Here is a 14401-nt window from a genome sequence, read left to right on the forward strand (position 1 = left end):
TTTGGTATTAGACGCATTGAGACATCACATCTCATGCTATAGGAAGGGTCTCAGGGTTGGAATGGGAAGGAGTTGGATATCACATCTCATCCAATAGGAAGGGTCTCAGGTTTGGAATGGGAAGGAATTGGATATCACATCTCATGTTATAGGAAGGATCTCAGGTTTGGTATTAGAAGCATTGAGATATCACATCTCATGCTATAGGAAGGGTCTCAGGATTGGAATGGGAAGGACTTGGATATCACATCTCATGCTATAGGTAGGGTCTCAAGTTTGACATTAGAAGCATTGAGATATCACATCTCATGCTATAGGAAGGGTCTGAGGATTGGAATGGGAAGGAGTTGGATATCACATCTCCTGCTATGGGAAGGGTCTCAGGTTTGGTATAAGCAGTGAGATATCACATCACATGCTATAGGAAGTGTCTCAGGATTGGAATGGGAAGGAGTTGGATATCACATCTCATGTTATAGGAAGGATCTCAGGTTTGGTATAAGCATTGAGATATCACATCTCTGCTATCGGAAGGGTCTCAAGATTGGAATGGGAAGGAGTTGGATATTCCCATCTCATGTTATAGGAAGGGTCTCAGGTTTGGTATTAGAAGCATTGAGATATCAGATCTCATGCTATAGGAAGGGTCTCAAGATTGGAATGGGAAGGACTTGGATATCACATCTCATGCTATAGGGAGGGTCTCAAGTTTGATATTAGAAGCTTTGAGATATCACATCTCATGATATCGGAAGCGTCTCAGGATTGGAATGGGAAGGAGTTGGATATCACATCTCATGATAAAGGAAGGGTCTAAGGTTTGGAAGGGGAAGGATTTGGATATCACATCTCATGTTATATTACGGGTCTCAGGTTTGGTATTAGAAGCATTGAGATATCAAGTCTCATAGTATAGGAAGGGTCTCAGAATTGGAATGGGAAGGAGTTGGATATCCCATCTCATGTTATAGGAAGAGTCTCTGGTTTGGTATTATAATCATTGAGATATCACATCGCATGCTGTAGGAAGGGTCTAAGGATTGGAATGGGATGGACTTGGATATCACATCTCATGCTGTAGGTAGGCTCTCAGGTTTGGTATAAGCATTGAGATATCACATCTCATGCTATAGGAAGGGTCTCAGAATTGGAATGGGAAGGAGTTGGATATCACATCTCAAGCTATAGGAAGGGTCTCAGTATTGGAATGGGAAGGACTTGGATATCACATCTCATGCTATAGGAAGGCTCTCAGGTTTGGAAGGGGAAAGAGTTGGATATCTCATTTCATGTTAGAGGTAGGATCTCAGGTTTGGTATTAGAGGCATTGAGATATCACATCTCATGCTATCAGAAGGGTCTCAGGAATGGAATGGGAAGGAGTTAGATATCACATCTCATGCTAAAGGGAGGGTCTCAGGTTTGGAAGGGGAAGGATTTGGATATCACATCTCATGTTATAGGAAGGATCTCAGGTTTGGTATTAGAAGCATTGAGATATCACATCTCATGCTATCGGAAGGATCTCAGGTTTGGTATTAGAAGCATTGAGATATCACATCTCATGCTATCAGAAGAGTCTCAGGATTGGAATAGGAAGGAGTTGGATATCACATTTCATGCTAAAGGGAGGGTCTCAGGTTTGGAAGGGGAAGGATTTGGATATCACATCTCATGTTATAGGAAGGATCTCAGGTTTGGTATTAGAAGCATTGAGATATCACATCTCATGCTATCAGAAGAGTCTCAGGATTGGAATAGGAAGGAGTTGGATATCACATTTCATGCTAAAGGGAGGGTCTCAGGTTTGGAAGGGGAAGGATTTGGATATCACATATCATGCTATAGGGAGGGTCTCAGTTTTGATATTAGAAGCATTGAGATATCACATCTCATGCTATCGGAAGTGTCTCAGGATTGGAATGGGAAGGAGCTGGATATCACATCTCATGCTAAAGGAAGGGTCTCAGGTTTGGAACGGGAAGGATTTGGATATCACATCTCATGTTATAGGAAGGGTCTCAGGTTTGGTATAAGCATTGAGATATCACATCTCTGCTATCGGAAGTGTCTCAGGATTGGAATGGGAAGGAGTTGGATATCCCATCTCATGTTATAGGACGGGTCTCAGGTTTGTTATTAGAATCATTGAGATATCACATCTCATGCTATAGGAAGGGTCTAAGGGTTGGAATGTGAAGGACTTGGATATCACATCTCATGCTATAGATAGGCTCTTAGGTTTGGAAAGGGAAGGAGTTGGATATCACATTTCATGTTAGAGGAAGGATCTCAGGTTTGGTATTAGAAGCATTGAGATATCACATCTCATGCTATAGGAAGGGTCTCAGGATTGGAGTGGGAAGCAGTTGGATATTACATCTCATGCTATAGGAAGGGTCTCAGGTTTGGTATAAGCATTGAGATATCACATCTCATGCTATAGGACGGGTCTCAGGATTGGAATGGAAGGAGTTGGATATCACATCTCATGTTATAGGAAGGATCTCAGGTTTGGTATTAGACGCATTGAGACATCACATCTCATGCTATAGGAAGGGTCTCAGGGTTGGAATGGGAAGGAGTTGGATATCACATCTCATCCAATAGGAAGGGTCTCAGGTTTGGAATGGGAAGGAATTGGATATCACATCTCATGTTATAGGAAGGATCTCAGGTTTGGTATTAGAAGCATTGAGATATCACATCTCATGCTATAGGAAGGGTCTCAGGATTGGAATGTGAAGGATTTGGATATCACATCTCATGCTAAAGGAAGGGTCTCAGGTTTGGTAGAAGCATTGAGATATCACGTCGCTGCTATCGGAAGGGTCTCAGGATTGGATTGGGAAGGAGTTGGATATCCCTTCTCATGCTATAGGAAGGGTCTCAGGATTTGAATGGCAAGGAGTTGGATATCACATCTCATGCCATAGGAAGGGTCTCAGGTTTGGTATAAGCATTGAGATATCACATCTCTGCTATCGGAAGGGTCTCAGGCTTGGATTGGGAAGGAGTTGGATATCCCTTCTCATGCTATAGGAAGTGTCTCAGGTTGGAATGGGAAGGAGTTGGATATCACATCTCCTGCTATGGGAAGGGTCTCAGGTTTGGTATAAGCAGTGAGATATCACATCTCATGCTATAGGAAGTGTCTCAGGATTGGAATGGGAAGGAGTTGGATATCACATCTCATGTTATAGGAAGGATCTCAGGTTTGGTATAAGCATTGAGATATCACATCTCTGCTATCGGAAGGGTCTCAAGATTGGAATGGGAAGGAGTTGGATATTCCCATCTCATGTTATAGGAAGGGTCTCAGGTTTTGTATTAGAAGCATTGAGATATCACATCTCATGCTATAGGAAGGGTCTCAGGATTGGAATGGGAAGGACTTGGATATCACATCTCATGCTATAGGGAGGGTCTCAAGTTTGATATTAGAAGCTTTGAGATATCACATCTCATGATATCGGAAGGGTCTCAGGATTGGAATGGGAAGGAGTTGGATATCACATCTCATGATAAAGGAAGGGTCTAAGGTTTGGAAGGGGAAGGATTTGGATATCACATCTCATGTTATATTACGGGTCTCAGGTTTGGTATTAGAAGCATTGAGATATCAAGTCTCATAGTATAGGAAGGGTCTCAGAATTGGAATGGGAAGGAGTTGGATATCCCATCTCATGTTATAGGAAGAGTCTCTGGTTTGGTATTATAATCATTGAGATATCACATCGCATGCTGTAGGAAGGGTCTAAGGATTGGAATGGGATGGACTTGGATATCACATCTCATGCTATAGGTAGGCTCTCAGGTTTGGTATAAGCATTGAGATATCACATCTCATGCTATAGGAAGGGTCTCAGAATTGGAATGGGAAGGAGTTGGATATCACATCTCAAGCTATAGGAAGGGTCTCAGTATTGGAATGGGAAGGACTTGGATATCACATCTCATGCTATAGGAAGGCTCTCAGGTTTGGAAGGGGAAAGAGTTGGATATCTCATTTCATGTTAGAGGTAGGATCTCAGGTTTGGTATTAGAGGCATTGAGATATCACATCTCATGCTATCAGAAGGGTCTTAGGAATGGAATGGGAAGGATTTGGATATCACATCTCATGTTATAGGAAGGATCTCAGGTTTGGTATTAGAAGCATTGAGATATCACATCTCATGCTATCGGAAGGATCTCAGGTTTGGTATTAGAGGCATTGAGATATCACATCTCATGCTAAAGGGAGGGTCTCAGGTTTGGAAGGGGAAGGATTTGGATATCACATCTCATGTTATAGGAAGGATCTCAGGTTTGGTATTAGAAGCATTGAGATATCACATCTCATGCTATCGGAAGGATCTCAGGTTTGGTATTAGAAGCATTGAGATATCACATCTCATGCCATCAGAAGAGTCTCAGGATTGGAATAGGAAGGAGTTGGATATCACATTTCATGCTAAAGGGAGGGTCTCAGGTTTGGAAGGGGAAGGATTTGGATATCACATCTCATGTTATCGGAAGGATCTCACGTTTGGTATTAGAAGTATTGAGATATCATATCTCATGCTATAGGAAGGGTCTCAGGATTGGAATGGGAAGGAGTTGGATATCACATCTCATGCTATAGGGAGGGTCTCAGGTTTGGAATGGGAAGGACTTAGATATCACATATCATGCTATAGGGAGGGTCTCAGTTTTGATATTAGAAGCATTGAGATATCACATCTCATGCTATCGGAAGTGTCTCAGGATTGGAATGGGAAGGAGCTGGATATCACATCTCATGCTAAAGGAAGGGTCTCAGGTTTGGAACGGGAAGGATTTGGATATCACATCTCATGTTATAGGAAGGGTCTCAGGTTTGGTATAAGCATTGAGATATCACATCTCTGCTATCGGAAGTGTCTCAGGATTGGAATGGGAAGGAGTTGGATATCCCATCTCATGTTATAGGACGGGTCTCAGGTTTGTTATTAGAATCATTGAGATATCATATTGCATGCTGTAGGAAGGGTCTAAGGGTTGGAATGTGAAGGACTTGGATATCACATCTCATGCTATAGATAGGCTCTTAGGTTTGGAAAGGGAAGGAGTTGGATATCACATTTCATGTTAGAGGAAGGATCTCAGGTTTGGTATTAGAAGCATTGAGATATCACATCTCATGCTATAGGAAGGGTCTCAGGATTGGAATGGGAAGCAGTTGGATATCACATCTCATGCTATAGGAAGGGTCTCAGGTTTGGTATAAGCATTGAGACATCACATCTCATGCTATAGGAAGGGTCTCAGGGTTGGAATGGGAAGGAGTTGGATATCACATCTCATCCAATAGGAAGGGTCTCAGGTTTGGAATGGGAAGGAATTGGATATCACATCTCATGTTATAGGAAGGATCTCAGGTTTGGTATTAGAAGCATTGAGATATCACATCTCATGCTATAGGAAGGGTCTCAGGACTGGAATGTGAAGGATTTGGATATCACATCTCATGCTAAAGGAAGGGTCTCAGGTTTGGTAGAAGCATTGAGATATCACGTCGCTGCTATCGGAAGGGTCTCAGGATTGGATTGGGAAGGAGTTGGATATCCCTTCTCATGCTATAGGAAGGGTCTCAGGATTTGAATGGCAAGGAGTTGGATATCACATCTCATGCCATAGGAAGGGTCTCAGGTTTGGTATAAGCATTGAGATATCACATCTCTGCTATCGGAAGGGTCTCAGGATTGGATTGGGAAGGAGTTGGATATCCCTTCTCATGCTATAGGAAGTGTCTCAGGTTGGAATGGGAAGGAGTTGGATATCACATCTCATGTTATAGGAAGGGTCTCAGGATTGGAATGGGAAGGATTTGGATATCACATCTCTTGCTATAGGAAGGGTCTCAGGATTGGAATGGGTAGGAGTTGGATATTACTTTCTTGCTATAGGAAGGGTCTCATGTTTGGAATGGGAAGGAGTTGGATATCACATATGCTATAGTTAGTGTCTCAGGTTTGGAACGGGAAGGAGTTGGATATCACATCTCATGTTATAGGAAGGGTCTCAGGTTTGGTATAAGCATTGAGATATCACATCTCTGCTATCGGAAGCGGCTCAGGATTGGAATGGGAAGGAGTTGGATATCCCATCTCATGTTATAGGAAGAGTCTCTGGTTTGGTATTAGAATCATTGAGATATCACATTGCATGCTGTAGGAAGGGTCTAAGGATTGGAATGGGATGGACTTGGATATCACATCTCATGTTATAGGTAGGCTCTCAGGTTTGGTATAAGCATTGAGATATCACATCTCATGCTATAGGAAGGGTCTCAAGATTGGAATGGGAAGGAATTGGATATCACATCTCATGCTATAGGAAGGGTCTCAGATTTGGTATAAGCATTGAGATATCACATCTCATGCTAAAGGAAGGGTCTCAGGATTGGAATGGGAAGGAGTTGTATATGACATCTCAGGCCATGACATCTCAGGCCATAGGAAGGTTCTCAGGTTTGGTATAAGCATTGAGATATCATATTGCATGCTGTAGGAAGGGTCTAAGGATTGGAATGGGAAGGACCTGGATATCACATCTCATGTTATAGGAAGGGTCTCAGGTTTGGTATAAACATTGAGATATCACATCTCTGCTATCGGAAGTGTCTCAGGATTGGAATGGGAAGGAGATGGATATCCCATCTCATGTTATAGGACGGGTCTCAGGTTTGTTATTGGAATCATTGAGATATCATATTGCATACTGTAGGAAGGGTCTAAGGGTTGGAATGTGAAGGACTTGGATATCACATCTCATGCTATAGATAGGCTCTTAGGTTTGGAAAGGGAAGGAGTTGGATCTCACATTTCATGTTAGAGGAAGGATCTCAGGTTTGGTATTAGAAGCATTGAGATATCACATCTCATGCTATAGGAAGGGTCTCAGGATTGGAATGGGAAGGAGTTGGATATCACATCTCATGCTATAGGAAGGGTCTCAGGTTTGGTATAAGCATTGATATATCACATCTCATGCTATAGGAAGGGTCTCAGGATTGGAATGGAAGGAGTTGGATATCACATCTCATGTCATAGGAAGGATCTCAGGTTTGGTATTAGAATCATTGAGATATCATATTGCATGCTGTAGGAAGGGTCTAAGGATTGGAATAGGAAGGACCTGGATATCACATCTCATGCTATAGATAGGCTCTTAGGTTTGAAAAGGGAAGGAGTTGGATATCACATTTCATGTTAGAGGAAGGATCTCAGGTTTGGTATTAGAAGCATCGAGATATCACATCTCATGCTATAGGAAGGGTCTCAGGATTGGAATGGGAAGTAGTTGGATATCACATCTCATGCTATAGGAAGGGTCTCAGGTTTGGTATAAGCATTGCGATATCACATCTCATGCTATAGGACGGGTCTCAGGATTGGAATGGAAGGAGTTGGATATCACATCTCATGTTATAGGAAGGATCTCAGGTTTGGTATTAGAATCATTGAGACATCACATCTCATGCTATAGGAAGGGTCTCAGGGTTGGAATGGGAAGGAGTTGGATATCACAACTCATCCAATAGGAAGGGTCTCAGGTTTGGAATGGGAAGGAATTGGATATCACATCTCATGTTATAGGAAGGATCTCAGGTTTGGTATTAGAAGCATTGAGATATCACATCTCATGCTATAGGAAGGGTCTCAGGATTGGAATGTGAAGGATTTGGATATCACATCTCATGCTAAAGGAAGGGTCTCAGGTTTGGTAGAAGCATTGAGATATCACGTCTCTGCTATCGGAAGGGTCTCAGGATTGGATTGGGAAGGAGTTGGATATCCCTTCTCATGCTATAGGAAGGGTCTCAGGATTTGAATGGCAAGGAGTTGGATATCACATCTCATGCCATACGAAGGGTCTCAGATTTGGTATAAGCATTGAGATATCACATCTCTGCTATCGGAAGGGTCTCAGGATTGGAATGGGAAGGAGTTGGATATTCCCATCTCATGTAATAGGAAGGGTCTGAGGTTTGGTATTAGAAGCATTGAGATATCACATCTCATGCTATAGGAAGGGTCTCAGGATTGGAATGGGAAGGACTTGGATATCACATCTCATGCTATAGGGAGGGTCTCAAGTTTGATATTAGAAGCTTTGAGATATCACATCTCATGATATCGGAAGGGTCTCAGGATTGGAATGGGAAGGAGTTGGATATCACATCTCATGATAAAGGAAGGGTCTAAGGTTTGGAAGGGGAAGGATTTGGATATCACATCTCATGTTATATTACGGGTCTCAGGTTTGGTATTAGAAGCATTGAGATATCAAGTCTCAGAGTATAGGAAGGGTCTCAGAATTGGAATGGGAAGGAGTTGGATATCACATCTCAAGCTATAGGAAGGGTCTCAGGATTGGAATGGGAAGGACTTGGATATCACATCTCATGCTATAGGAAGGCTCTCAGGTTTGGAAGGGGAAAGAGTTGGATATCACATTTCATGTTAGAGGTAGGATCTCAGGTTTGGTATTAGAGGCATTGAGATATCACATCTCATGCTATCAGAAGGGTCTCGGGAATGGAATGGGAAGGAGTTGGATATCACATCTCATGCTAAAGGGAGGGTCTCAGGTTTGGAAGGGGAAGGATTTGGATATCACATCTCATGTTATAGGAAGGATCTCAGGTTTGGTATTAGAAGCATTGAGATATCACATCTCATGCTATCGGAAGGATCTCAGGTTTGGTATTAGAAGCATTGAGATATCACATCTCATGCTATCAGAAGGGTCTCAGGATTGGAATGGGAAGGAGTTGGATATCACATCTCATGCTAAAGGGAGGGTCTCAGGTTTGGAAGGGGAAGGATTTGGATATCACATCTCATGTTATCGGAAGGATCTCACGTTTGGTATTAGAAGTATTGAGATATCATATCTCATGCTATAGGAAGGGTCTCAGGATTGGAATGGGAAGGAGTTGGATATCACATCTCATGCTATAGGAAGTGTCTCAGGATTGTAATGGGAAGGACTTGGATATCACATCTCATGCTATAGGTAGGGTCTCAAGTTTGATATTAGAAGCATTGAGATATCACATCTCATGCTATAGGAAGGGTCTGAGGATTGGAATGGGAAGGAGTTGGATATCACATCTCATGCTATGGGAAGGGTCTCAGGTTTGGTATAAGCAGTGAGATATCACATCTCATGCTATAGGAAGTGTCTCAGGATTGGAATGGGAAGGAGTTGGATATCACATCTTATGTTATAGGAAGGATCTCAGGTTTGGTATAAGCATTGAGATATCACATCTCTGCTATCGGAAGGGTCTCAGGATTGGAATGGGAAGGAGTTGGATATTCCCATCTCATGTTATAGGAAGGGTCTCAGGTTTGGTATTAGAAGCATTGAGATATCACATCTCATGCTATAGGAAGGGTCTCAGGATTGGAATGGGAAGGACTTGGATATCACATCTCATGCTATAGGGAGGGTCTCAAGTTTGATATTAGAAGCTTTGAGATATCACATCTCATGATATCGGAAGGGTCTCAGGATTGGAATGGGAAGGAGTTGGATATCACATCTCATGATAAAGGAAGGGTCTAAGGTTTGGAAGGGGAAGGATTTGGATATCACATCTCATGTTATATTACGGGTCTCACGTCTGTATTAGAAGCACTGAGATATCAAGTCTCATAGTATAGGAAGGGTCTCAGAATTGGAATGGGAAGGAGTTGGATATCACATCTCAAGTTATAGGAAGGGTCTCAGGATTGGAATGGGAAGGACTTGGATATCACATCTCATGCTATAGGAAGGCTCTCAGGTTTGGAAGGGGAAAGAGTTGGATATCACATTTCATGTTAGAGGTAGGATCTCAGGTTTGGTATTAGAGGCATTGAGATATCACATCTCATGCTATCAGAAGGGTCTCAGGAATGGAATGGGAAGGAGTTGGATATCACATCTCATGCTAAAGGGAGGGTCTCAGGTTTGGAAGGGGAATGATTTGGATATCACATCTCATGTTATAGGAAGGATCTCAGGTTTGGTATTAGAAGCATTGAGATATCACATCTCATGCTATCGGAAGGATCTCAGGTTTGGTATTAGAAGCATTGAGATATCACATCTCATGCTATCAGAAGAGTCTCAGGATTGGAATAGGAAGGAGTTCGATATCACATCTCATGCTAAAGGGAGGGTCTCAGGATTGGAAGGGGAAGGATTTGGATATCACATCTCATGTTATCGGAAGGATCTCACGTTTGGTATTAGAAGTATTGAGATATCATATCTCATGCTATAGGAAGGGTCTCAGGATTGGAATGGGAAGGAGTTGGATATCACATCTCATGCTATAGGGAGGGTCTCAGGATTGGAATGGGAAGGACTTAGATATCACATATCATGCTATAGGGAGGGTCTCAGTTTTGATATTAGAAGCATTGAGATATCACATCTCATGCTATAGGAAGTGTCTCAGGATTGGAATGGGAAGGTGCTGGATATCACATCTCATGCTAAAGGAAGGGTCTCAGGTTTGGAACGGGAAGGATTTGGATATCACATCTCATGTTATAGGAAGGGTCTCAGGTTTGGTATAAGCATTGAGATATCACATCTCTGCTATCGGAAGTGTCTCAGGATTGGAATGGGAAGGAGTTGGATATCCCATCTCATGTTATAGGACGGGTCTCAGGTTTGTTATTAGAATCATTGAGATATCATATTGCATGCTGTAGGAAGGGTCTAAGGGTTGGAATGTGAAGGACTTGGATATCACATCTCATGCTATAGATAGGCTCTTAGGTTTGGAAAGGGAAGGAGTTGGATATCACATTTCATGTTAGAGGAAGGATCTCAGGTTTGGTATTAGAAGCATTGAGATATCACATCTCATGCTATAGGAAGGGTCTCAGGATTGGAATGGGAAGCAGTTGGATATCACATCTCATGCTATAGGAAGGGTCTCAGGTTTGGTATAAGCATTGAGACATCACATCTCATGCTATAGGAAGGGTCTCAGGGTTGGAATGGGAAGGAGTTGGATATCACATCTCATCCAATAGGAAGGGTCTCAGGTTTGGAATGGGAAGGAATTGGATATCACATCTCATGTTATAGGAAGGATCTCAGGTTTGGTATTAGAAGCATTGAGATATCACATCTCATGCTATAGGAAGGGTCTCAGGACTGGAATGTGAAGGATTTGGATATCACATCTCATGCTAAAGGAAGGGTCTCAGGTTTGGTAGAAGCATTGAGATATCACGTCGCTGCTATCGGAAGGGTCTCAGGATTGGATTGGGAAGGAGTTGGATATCCCTTCTCATGCTATAGGAAGGGTCTCAGGATTTGAATGGCAAGGAGTTGGATATCACATCTCATGCCATAGGAAGGGTCTCAGGTTTGGTATAAGCATTGAGATATCACATCTCTGCTATCGGAAGGGTCTCAGGATTGGATTGGGAAGGAGTTGGATATCCCTTCTCATGCTATAGGAAGTGTCTCAGGTTGGAATGGGAAGGAGTTGGATATCACATCTCATGTTATAGGAAGGGTCTCAGGATTGGAATGGGAAGGATTTGGATATCACATCTCTTGCTATAGGAAGGGTCTCAGGATTGGAATGGGTAGGAGTTGGATATTACTTTCTTGCTATAGGAAGGGTCTCATGTTTGGAATGGGAAGGAGTTGGATATCACATATGCTATAGTTAGTGTCTCAGGTTTGGAACGGGAAGGAGTTGGTAATCACATCTCATGTTATAGGAAGGGTCTCAGGTTTGGTATAAGCATTGAGATATCACATCTCTGCTATCGGAAGCGGCTCAGGATTGGAATGGGAAGGAGTTGGATATCCCATCTCATGTTATAGGAAGAGTCTCTGGTTTGGTATTAGAATCATTGAGATATCACATTGCATGCTGTAGGAAGGGTCTAAGGATTGGAATGGGATGGACTTGGATATCACATCTCATGTTATAGGTAGGCTCTCAGGTTTGGTATAAGCATTGAGATATCACATCTCATGCTATAGGAAGGGTCTCAGGATTGGAATGGGAAGGAATTGGATATCACATCTCATGCTATAGGAAGGGTCTCAGATTTGGTATAAGCATTGAGATATCACATCTCATGCTAAAGGAAGGGTCTCAGGATTGGAATGGGAAGGAGTTGTATATGACATCTCAGGCCATGACATCTCAGGCCATAGGAAGGTTCTCAGGTTTGGTATAAGCATTGAGATATCATATTGCATGCTGTAGGAAGGGTCTAAGGATTGGAATGGGAAGGACCTGGATATCACATCTCATGTTATAGGAAGGGTCTCAGGTTTGGTATAAACATTGAGATATCACATCTCTGCTATCGGAAGTGTCTCAGGATTGGAATGGGAAGGAGTTGGATATCCCATCTCATGTTATAGGACGGGTCTCAGGTTTGTTATTGGAATCATTGAGATATCATATTGCATACTGTAGGAAGGGTCTAAGGGTTGGAATGTGAAGGACTTGGATATCACATCTCATGCTATAGATAGGCTCTTAGGTTTGGAAAGGGAAGGAGTTGGATCTCACTTCATGTTAGAGGAAGGATCTCAGGTTTGGTATTAGAAGCATTGAGATATCACATCTCATGCTATAGGAAGGGTCTCAGGATTGGAATGGGAAGGAGTTGGATATCACATCTCATGCTATAGGAAGGGTCTCAGGTTTGGTATAAGCATTGATATATCACATCTCATGCTATAGGAAGGGTCTCAGGATTGGAATGGAAGGAGTTGGATATCACATCTCATGTCATAGGAAGGATCTCAGGTTTGGTATTAGAATCATTGAGATATCATATTGCATGCTGTAGGAAGGGTCTAAGGATTGGAATAGGAAGGACCTGGATATCACATCTCATGCTATAGATAGGCTCTTAGGTTTGGAAAGGGAAGGAGTTGGATATCACATTTCATGTTAGAGGAAGGATCTCAGGTTTGGTATTAGAAGCATTGAGATATCACATCTCATGCTATAGGAAGGGTCTCAGGATTGGAATGGGAAGTAGTTGGATATCACATCTCATGCTATAGGAAGGGTCTCAGGTTTGGTATAAGCATTGCGATATCACATCTCATGCTATAGGACGGGTCTCAGGATTGGAATGGAAGGAGTTGGATATCACATCTCATGTTATAGGAAGGATCTCAGGTTTGGTAATAGAATCATTGAGACATCACATCTCATGCTATAGGAAGGGTCTCAGGGTTGGAATGGGAAGGAGTTGGATATCACAACTCATCCAATAGGAAGGGTCTCAGGTTTGGAATGGGAAGGAATTGGATATCACATCTCATGTTATAGGAAGGATCTCAGGTTTGGTATTAGAAGCATTGAGATATCACATCTCATGCTATAGGAAGGGTCTCAGGATTGGAATGTGAAGGATTTGGATATCACATCTCATGCTAAAGGAAGGGTCTCAGGTTTGGTAGAAGCATTGAGATATCACGTCTCTGCTATCGGAAGGGTCTCAGGATTGGATTGGGAAGGAGTTGGATATCCCTTCTCATGCTATAGGAAGGGTCTCAGGATTTGAATGGCAAGGAGTTGGATATCACATCTCATGCCATACGAAGGGTCTCAGGTTTGGTATAAGCATTGAGATATCACATCTCTGCTATCGGAAGGGTCTCAGGATTGGAATGGGAAGGAGTTGGATATTCCCATCTCATGTAATAGGAAGGGTCTCAGGTTTGGTATTAGAAGCATTGAGATATCACATCTCATGCTATAGGAAGGGTCTCAGGATTGGAATGGGAAGGACTTGGATATCACATCTCATGCTATAGGGAGGGTCTCAAGTTTGATATTAGAAGCTTTGAGATATCACATCTCATGATATCGGAAGGGTCTCAGGATTGGAATGGGAAGGAGTTGGATATCACATCTCATGATAAAGGAAGGGTCTAAGGTTTGGAAGGGGAAGGATTTGGATATCACATCTCATGTTATATTACGGGTCTCAGGTTTGGTATTAGAAGCATTGAGATATCAAGTCTCAGAGTATAGGAAGGGTCTCAGAATTGGAATGGGAAGGAGTTGGATATCACATCTCAAGCTATAGGAAGGGTCTCAGGATTGGAATGGGAAGGACTTGGATATCACATCTCATGCTATAGGAAGGCTCTCAGGTTTGGAAGGGGAAAGAGTTGGATATCACATTTCATGTTAGAGGTAGGATCTCAGGTTTGGTATTAGAGGCATTGAGATATCACATCTCATGCTATCAGAAGGGTCTCGGGAATGGAATGGGAAGGAGTTGGATATCACATCTCATGCTAAAGGGAGGGTCTCAGGTTTGGAAGGGGAAGGATTTGGATATCACATCTCATGTTATAGGAAGGATCTCAG

The sequence above is a fragment of the Ambystoma mexicanum genome, chromosome 1p (genome assembly GCF_040938575.1).
Source record: "Ambystoma mexicanum isolate Mex_15411 chromosome 1p, UKY_AmexF1_1, whole genome shotgun sequence".
Lineage (NCBI taxonomy): Eukaryota > Metazoa > Chordata > Amphibia > Caudata > Ambystomatidae > Ambystoma > Ambystoma mexicanum.